We start from the raw sequence: 8,742 nt of genomic DNA on the forward strand, positions 1-8,742 counted from the left end.
AGCGTCCCATTTCAAAAGTACTTTCAAATCTTCATCTGGAATACGATTTTCAGATACCGAAGTTAATGTCAACATTTTCATAGATAACATTTTGGACATAATAGAGTTAAATTCAAAAATGGTGGGATTGGTATTTGTTGCTCCCCGACTTCTAATTAAATAAAATAAATTCTGTAATGGGTCTTGGTTCAATTTCAATGTGGCAACAAAGAAAAGATCATTGTTGTCACTCCAAATATATTCTGCCAAAGCAATTACCGATGAGTTTGTGTTAATCATCCCATCAATGCAATACACTTTGTGTGGATAATGCAGATTTTGGAAATAATCACACATTTCCTGAAGGTACTCGTGAACATTATTTTTCTCCCTAAGAGCACATCTATACGTATTGCTATCAAATAGCACATAACAATTCGGACTGACATGTTTTAAGCTTTATTTCGGACATAAACGAGTTAAATTTTTCGTCTCAGTTTCGTATAATTTTCTAATTGTACTCCATAAAACTGTGCCATCAGGTGTTAAAATATTATTCTTTAAAAGAATATTTCGAAGAGATTTCACTAGATGCGGTGCATCAAATATCGCAAAAATTTCTTCACCATTAACATTAAAGGTAGAATTATTTATATCAATACCCCATCTATTAAAAACTGCTCTATTATTGGATCCCTGATTGCAAACAACTGCTTTCACATTAAGCCCCAATGCTTGCAATAGTCCAATATTTTCTTCTACTTTTTGTTTAAGGTCAAGTATGGTTTATGCCACGAGCGGAAACCGTATAGCCACTGACCAGACAACACATAGACTAGACATGTAGAACACTGTTAAGTTGAGGTACCACTATACTTCGTATTTGCTCGGCTCGGTCGCTGGAGGTTCAAGCAGTGAAAATGCTGCAAGTCAAAAACAGTGCGCTATGAGCGCTCAATCGAAATGGTCCCGATTCCTTATGAAGCACAGCTGTGAGCCATTTTTTCTACTCTCTCTCTCTCAGTCCCTCTCTCTCGCTCTGTATGTGTATGTGTGTAGTATAGTTACTCGCGGGTAACTCGCGCTTATATTTAAGCACCTGGATTTAATTTTAATGATCGTGGGTTGGCTATCAGAAGGAATTAAAAAAAAAAAGTTTAGTACCTTATTAAGCTCAGTATACAAATGGGATGCGATTTTCGATCCTTTGTACCTGTTTATATATTTACATACATATACAGATGCATGCCAATAAAAAAAAACTTCTAAAAAGAATTGGCATAAGCGTGAATTTAAAATATATACATATGTACATACAAACGCTTTGTGGCACAGTGACCGGCGAGTAACTCATACACATACATATGTATATATATGTACATATGTGTGTAGTATAGTAACTGCACTAACCAGAGAGCACATAGACCGGACACGTAGTGTAAAGTGTTTTGCACACTTATTTTCGAGAGTAATCTCCCAGTCAACTTCGTATTTGCTCGGCTCATCACTTTTAGGGGTCGGACCACGAAAATTTATGAGAGCACAATCATTCTTCTTCATGCGCTCGACCGATTCAATTTTTGTGAGCTGCTGCTTGTGTTCTCATGCATACATACATATATGTACATATTTGAGAGAGCAGAAAGTAGAGAGAGCGAGAGAGCAACCAAAAAAATCGATCACAGAGGCATCTTTTATTCAACATTTGACCGTCTCGGTCGAGCGCATGAAGCGGAATGATTTTGAACCCGTGTATTTTCGTAGCTTGGACCTAAAAGTGAAGAGCCGAACAAATACGAAATCGATAGGCCTTAGGAGGCAGATTTTTCGGTGTTGAAAAACTTTGTACTAAATATCTAGTCTATGTGTTGTTTGGTCAGTGCCACAACTAATCACTGTGGAAATATTGCAGATGCATTGCGAGAAATATTTATTGGATGGAACATTCTCAATAAAAGGGTATGCATTGTTACAGACAATGCCAGCTCCATGCTTAAAGCATGTGAGATATTACAAATCCGCAATCTGCAATGATTTGCACATACTATAAACCTGGTGGAACAAGATGTTTTAAAAGTTGATGATTTAATACTACAAAGTTTATTTACCAAGTGCAAATCAATAGTTCGATTAAAAAAAAAAAACACGAATGCGAATGAAAAATTTAAGTTAGCTCAAGAAGGTTCGTCGTATACTTTGTTGCAGGAAACACCCACCAGATGGAATAAGTTCTATTTTATGATTGAGCGTATTTTAAAAACGAACGATGCCATTGCCAAAGCCTTATTACCAACTAGAAATGCGTCCCGCAGATCAATCCTCCAGCCAATCATACCCTCTATAGTTTTGTAGTCCCCGTCTAAATATTTGTGCCCCGCAGATCAATCCTCAAGCCAATGATAGTTACGAAGTCTAGGATCACAATTCTGGAATCTCCCCGTTACCATGAATATTCGAAACTAGGAGACATACCATTGGCATCTTGGATATCCACGAATATTCCAACTAGGAAGGATATACACATGTTAAATGCTGTGGGTGCTGTGATATCCACGAATATTCCAACTAGGAAGGATATACACATGTAAAATGCTGTGGGTGCTGTGAAGTGATTATTAAATAAATCAGTATTTTCCTTCTTCTTCTTCTTTTTTTTATTTTCTTAAGTGTGACTTATGAAAAATTTTCCCAGTATTTGTTTTGATTGTCACATTGCGATTTTCCTTTACTTTATCTTTTGTAAATCTTGTTTTGTCCTTCGTCTTAATTTGATTGTTTCTTACATATACTTCATCTCCTTCATTATATTGTATTGGTGTAGTTCTCTTTTTATTTTTCCAATTATTTGATTGTTTCTGCCTGTATTTAATTAAACCTCTTATATCATCATGTACCAATTGTGTAAAATTTGTCAATCCTTGATGATTTATCCTTGAAGTTCTGTTGAAGAATATATCTGCTGGTTTTTGTTTTGTAACAGAATGTACACTGTTATTGTATCGATCTACAGAAATATTTACTAATTCCTTAAATGAGTAATTTGAATTTTGTTGCTTTAAGCATCTAAATATTTCCAAAAAGGTTGAATGAAATCGCTCAATTTGTCCATTGACCTCACTTTTTATTATACACCTGAATATCAAGAGAAGCCAAATAATTCAAAACAATAGGAGTCTGAAGTGCCTTTTCATTATCTGTAACTATCATTCTGGGAACTGTGAAGTAATGAAGCACTTCAGACAACTTACTTAGCACATCTTCCACAGACTTAGTTTGTATATGAAACAGTTTCGCAAATTTCGAAAATTTATCGATACAACTCATGAATTTCTCTCCCTGTAATGTGAAGATATCCACATGTATTATTTCACACGGATATGTTGGTACTGGTGTTGATTGTAGAAATGGTTTGTTTGGATGTCTATCATTTTTGTGTTTTACAAATTTCACAGGATGATATCCACGATTTGATTCGATAACTCATTTTGATCAAATAATATTTTTCCAAAATCTGTATTTTAACTTCTTTTGCACAACGGTGTGCTCCGTTTCAATTATTTTTAATATTTGCTCCTCATCAACAACATCAATTATTAAGCGTTGTGTCACTCGTATTTTATAACAACTGAATAATTCTAAATAACACGATTGGAGATGCTCTATGAATTCTTCGGGAATCTTAATTCCATTTATAACTGTTGGCTTCATATAGTTTCTCAGTGCGCTTGAAATACTACTTATGACATCCTTTGTTATTGGAATTTTATGTCGACTATATCCGATTTGTGGAGTCTCGTACTTATTACTGATTATATGTTTATCGAATATTAATTGATTTCGGAAAACATTGATTGGCACTTCCACATAAGGTATTAAATTTGAAGCATTTTGTAAAGCACTGTATACTGTGGAGGGTGAATCATTGATCAGTGTATTAATTTGTAATGGAATTCTCGACAGAACATCGGCGACTACATTTGATTTTCCCGGCTTATAAAAAAGTTCACACCTCAATTCTCGATTTCCAACGTTTCAGCTTGGCATTATAATTTCTGTTTCCACAAGCGAAAGTTAACGGTTGATGGTCTGTGTATACCCTAATTAATTTTGCTCCATACAGATAAGATCGTAAATTATCCAATGCCCAAATAATTGCAAGCATCTTTTTTTCATTTGTCGCGTAGCCTCCCTCAGTTTTATTCAATGAACAGGATATGAAATCGATAGGCCTGTCCATGCCGCTATCATTCTGGGAAAGAACTGCCCCAATAGCGTAATTAGAAGCATCCGTTGTAAGCTTAAACGGTTTACCAATGTCAGGAAAATCCAGCACCTCAGTTGATGACAGAAGATTCTTAAGGTTATTAAATGCCCTCAATGCATCTTCGTCAATTGTAATCGGTATATTTTTAGACTGCGATGCTTTTACCTTTGAATGTTCTCCCCGTGTCAAATTCGTTAGTGGCTTTGCAATTTTTGCATAGTCTCGAATAAATTTTCGATAATAGGAAGTCATACCCAAAAACCTCTTCAATTCAATATTTGAAGGGGCCCTCATCTCCTTGACAGCCTCCACCTTTTTCTCATTTGGTCTTATACCGTCAGCAGATACAATATATCCAAGGAATTCTACTTGCGAGCATAAGAACTGTGTCTTTTCCAGATTAACTTGAAGTTTTGCTTCTCTAAGTCTCATAAAAATGGCTCAGGTTTGTTGTTCTTCTATTAATAAAGACTCATTATCCTTATTTTCCAATTGATCCACCTTATTATTCAATTGCTTCAATTCTTCTTTTAGATTTGAAAATTGATCGGCTAACACCGTTATTGCCGCGCTTAACTCTTGCAATGTTTCATTTATATTTTCCATACTGCCCGTTACCTGGTATTTTTTATTCTATTTATTTATATAATTTTTATTATTATTATTATTACCTTTTTTAGTAAGATTTCTTTTTAGGTTTTTTTTTATTTTTTTGTAAATTTTTAAAAAAATTTTTTTACTTACGGCCTGAGCTCGGTGCAAAAGTGAACTAAATAATTTTAATGTCGGAAAACTTACGTACTATTCGACTCGATGCAAGGCCTACTATGTTATCAATTTAATTTTTCGATTTAATTTTTCTACATTAAATCAGTTTTTTCATTGTTTCCAAGTTACTGCTATTTACCGTTTCCAGTGGAGATAAGAAAATGATATTAATCGTCTCGCAGAATTCCTTGCTGTGGAGATAAAACGTTAGTAATGCTCTAACAGCGTTGTAAACACAATTTTTTTTAACACATTTTTTTTAAATTGTTGACATGAATATTATTTCTTTAAAATTATTTAATCGAATTACCAATTGTATTACTACGTGTGTTATTGTTTTGTCTGTTGTAGAATTATTTGAATTATCAATTTCTAAGTATGTTATCTTTATATGGCATGGTCTCATCATCTGGCTTCTCTCTTACATTTATTGCATTTGCATTTATTTAAATATTTCATGTTTTTATATTTGCATATTTATGCCTTGTTTGTTGAGATTTCCAGACAACCGCCTTTTAATTTTATTATATAGTTAGTGCTTTAAACTTAACTCCTTTTAATTTATACGGAAACCCATCATTCAACACAGGTGGAAATTGTAACGTTTATTTTTTATGACATTTGTCTTACGGAAGGATTTGAACCTCGATACGAGAATCAATCTTTACCACCATTTAGCCTGCAAATTTCTTGTATTTCGTTTTAAGGATCGTCTCGGCAAGGATTTGAACCTAGGTATTGTCAATACCACCATTTTGCCACGACTTCTTTATGTTTATAGAATTGTCTAGTGCTTGCTAGAAATTATGTTATTTATTGTATTATAATGTTATGGCAAGGTGTTTCACCCCATTACTTTGCAAATCACAGAAGTACTTCTTAATTTTGCCAACAATTGTCCAATCCAGCTTTTAGATTTGAAACAATTTATTTGTACTTGTTTTTTTATAAGTTATTTTTATATTTTGTTATTGACACGTCACCATTTTCTTTTTTTTCGTGAAGAATGTGGGTCCCTGCTCGGGCGCCAGTTAAGCGCACCCACACTCGAGTACTAGTGATTGGGGACGCTGTGTTGGGTTCTTGTGAATATATAACAACTTGGTGTTCAATGAAATAATATATTTTATATAATTTGGAACAATAGGTCTGAATTGTGTCTAGTCCGAATATAAACTGAACCAAATCAGGTCTACTGATCAGGTTCTCTCCTTGAATGTCTGACTGGACTCTCCAGCCTCCTTAGATTGTCGATAGTCTTAACTTATATATATATATATATATATATAATGTATATAATTTATATATATATATATATATATATATAGCTATATACATTTGCATATGAGGGTGAATTTATAAACTCATTCGAGAAAATATACTTTACATTCAAAAACCAAATCACAAGTGTCTAAATGTTATTGCAGGGGCTTCAACAAACAAATTTGTTAGGACGAACTCACAGTCGGCTGCCCAGCTTTGACCCAGGATAAACCGAAGGTTCGTTGCAATTGGTAGACAATTGCTTCTACAATGATAACTCCATAATGTGAGCATCGTGGTCGCTGCGTACACACAATTGACTATGTATGCAAGTGTGAGCAGCTCAAAAGATCTACCAAATGATAATTCGGGGCTCTGAAATTACTACAACCAACCAGAGCTTCGCACACAGCCATACAGATGTTCATACATGTATCTAGGGTCTGAAGTTTGCGTGTGTACGCTTGTCGCGAAAACATTTTCATTATGAGCACCAACGCTTTCATACCCTTCCCACAAATAATAACGAAAACGCAAATATTACACAAATAGTACACATTTTTGACAGAGCAGAGAGGAGAGAGCGAGCAAGAAAAAAAATTGAGCATAGAGGCATCTTTTTTGTAACATTTGACCATCTCGGTCGAGAGCATGAAGCGAAATGATTGTGCTTTCGTATATATAGTGGTAGCCCTAGCCTAAAAGTGAAGAGCCGAGCAAATACTTATTGATAGGACCTACTAGGCAGATTTTTCGAAATGGTCCAGATTATAAAAGCAACTTGCGGTCTCTTGGAATAAGAACGCAAGTGTTGGCACAGCGCAGCTCGCACAGTGAAAGCGCATCTATACGCGAACAGAGAGCGCACTCCCGTGCTCGCGCTCACAACAAAAATATTTACAGTAGTTCACAATTCAAGTTTCACTAATTCAATTTAGATTTTACTATCTGGCCCGGCACACGTTGCATTGCCCTATCCATTATTTCTAGGAGAATTGCTCTTACATAGCTGTGTTGATTCCTTGACGCCGGTCAAGTAGTTCTTCCATATTGCCCATGAAGCATATTTTCAAGAATTTGTGCTGTGCATCTTCAATAGGTTGCAATGATCCAATGCGATGGCAAATCTGGCCTTGAATCTTTAAATTCAAAGCCATAGTTATAGTTAGATTTACAAACACTTTTTACAGAAATCTAACAAACTACATTATTCCAATTTTTTTATTTTTTTTTTTTTACAATCATAGAAAATATAATTCTTAACGAAAATTACCTTAAATGTCGGATTATATCCGTCTCCAATAATTTCCGCCCTAAATGAAGTCATTTGGAAACAGGCATTGTATTTTTGAGTCTTCGCTAGAAAATGTCGTGATTCTAGTGTGTCGCCATAAAGCAGGGAACGCAATGGCTCTGGTGGCGGGACCACTAATGGCAATGTCACTTTACCACTAAGGCAGCACAAACCGGGTGTTTCACCAGCAAACTTCAATGCGCCACAATGCTGGCAAACAACTTCCATTGGACCAATGCACTGTGGGCCAGCGAGCTGATTTTTCGATGAAAATTAAAGTTTTAATGCTAGGTTCTTGAAATTTGGTACATATGATAGTGTCGATGCACATAAAAATATATCTAAATTTCAGACCGATCTGACCACGCCTTCTGTAGCCGCCCATATGAAATAGGTTTTCTCTTATTGATATTTGTACGGTAATTAATAATACTATACCATAAGTATTTTACATTTAAAAATGTTGTAAGCAGGAAAAAGTTCGCAAGATCGGGAAATGCTGAGCTCACGAAAGTTGTTGTATTGACTTTTAGCACTAACCAGTGCTTTTAGTCAATGAATTTTCAACCATATATGATAAAGCTTCATCCTCCGTTATTGAAACCGAGTAATTTTTCTGAGTAAAAATATTTTTTCTAGCCTTATTGGGGTCACTCTGAGTAAGAAGTGTATTTTTTAACACAAGGGCTATCTTTCTCACTCGATTTTTCGGTCGAAACGGCGGCGGCATGCACAAGGAGAGATGTGTTATGCCCTTGATTTACAGTCAAATCGGTTGCCAATTTTCTCTTCTGACGAGGCCCGCCGTCAACATATTTAACGGGTCTTGATGTTGACGGCTTTGGATTTGAAGACAGCAATGAGCTTACTGTTATAGCCATTTTGGACAACAGCCATTTGGTATGCTTTGTCTTAAATCTGGTCATATTTTTATTACATTTTAGCAAGTTTTTTGTATGTAAATGTGAAAGCTTCTCACTTTGGTGTTAATTTCACCTTTTTTCTCCATATTCAAGTCAATTTAATATTTCCTGTGCAAGGTTTGATCCGTGGTTTGCTGTGTCTCTTTTAAAATTGCTTTTTAATTTGTTGAAGTTTGGTGCAGCATCGTATTTAAATTTATTTTGCACTTTGCTATTTTCTGTCTTTACTCTTTACTCTTTACACGTTAGTT

The 8,742-nt window shown here is 35.1% G+C and overlaps 2 long non-coding RNA genes across 2 annotated transcripts; one reads left to right on the forward strand and one right to left on the reverse strand.

Annotated features, from left to right (window-relative positions):
• Positions 1-4,034: 4,034 nt before the first annotated feature.
• On the forward strand, positions 4,035-4,491 carry LOC149092013 (uncharacterized). Its single transcript, XR_016196413.1, has 2 exons — positions 4,035-4,159; positions 4,191-4,491. It is a non-coding gene; the product is annotated as an uncharacterized LOC149092013 (long non-coding RNA).
• Positions 4,492-7,288: 2,797 nt separating this feature from the next.
• LOC149092014 (uncharacterized) lies at positions 7,289-7,809 on the reverse strand. Its single transcript, XR_016196562.1, has 2 exons — positions 7,548-7,809; positions 7,289-7,413 (listed from the first exon to the last, which is right to left on the reverse strand). It is a non-coding gene; the product is annotated as an uncharacterized LOC149092014 (long non-coding RNA).
• Between the last annotated feature and the right edge of the window lie 933 nt (positions 7,810-8,742).

This window comes from Drosophila navojoa, chromosome 3, assembly GCF_054131105.1.
Source record: "Drosophila navojoa isolate 15081-1374.11 chromosome 3, UAZ_NAV_1.0, whole genome shotgun sequence".
In the NCBI taxonomy this organism is placed as follows: Eukaryota; Metazoa; Arthropoda; class Insecta; order Diptera; family Drosophilidae; genus Drosophila; species Drosophila navojoa.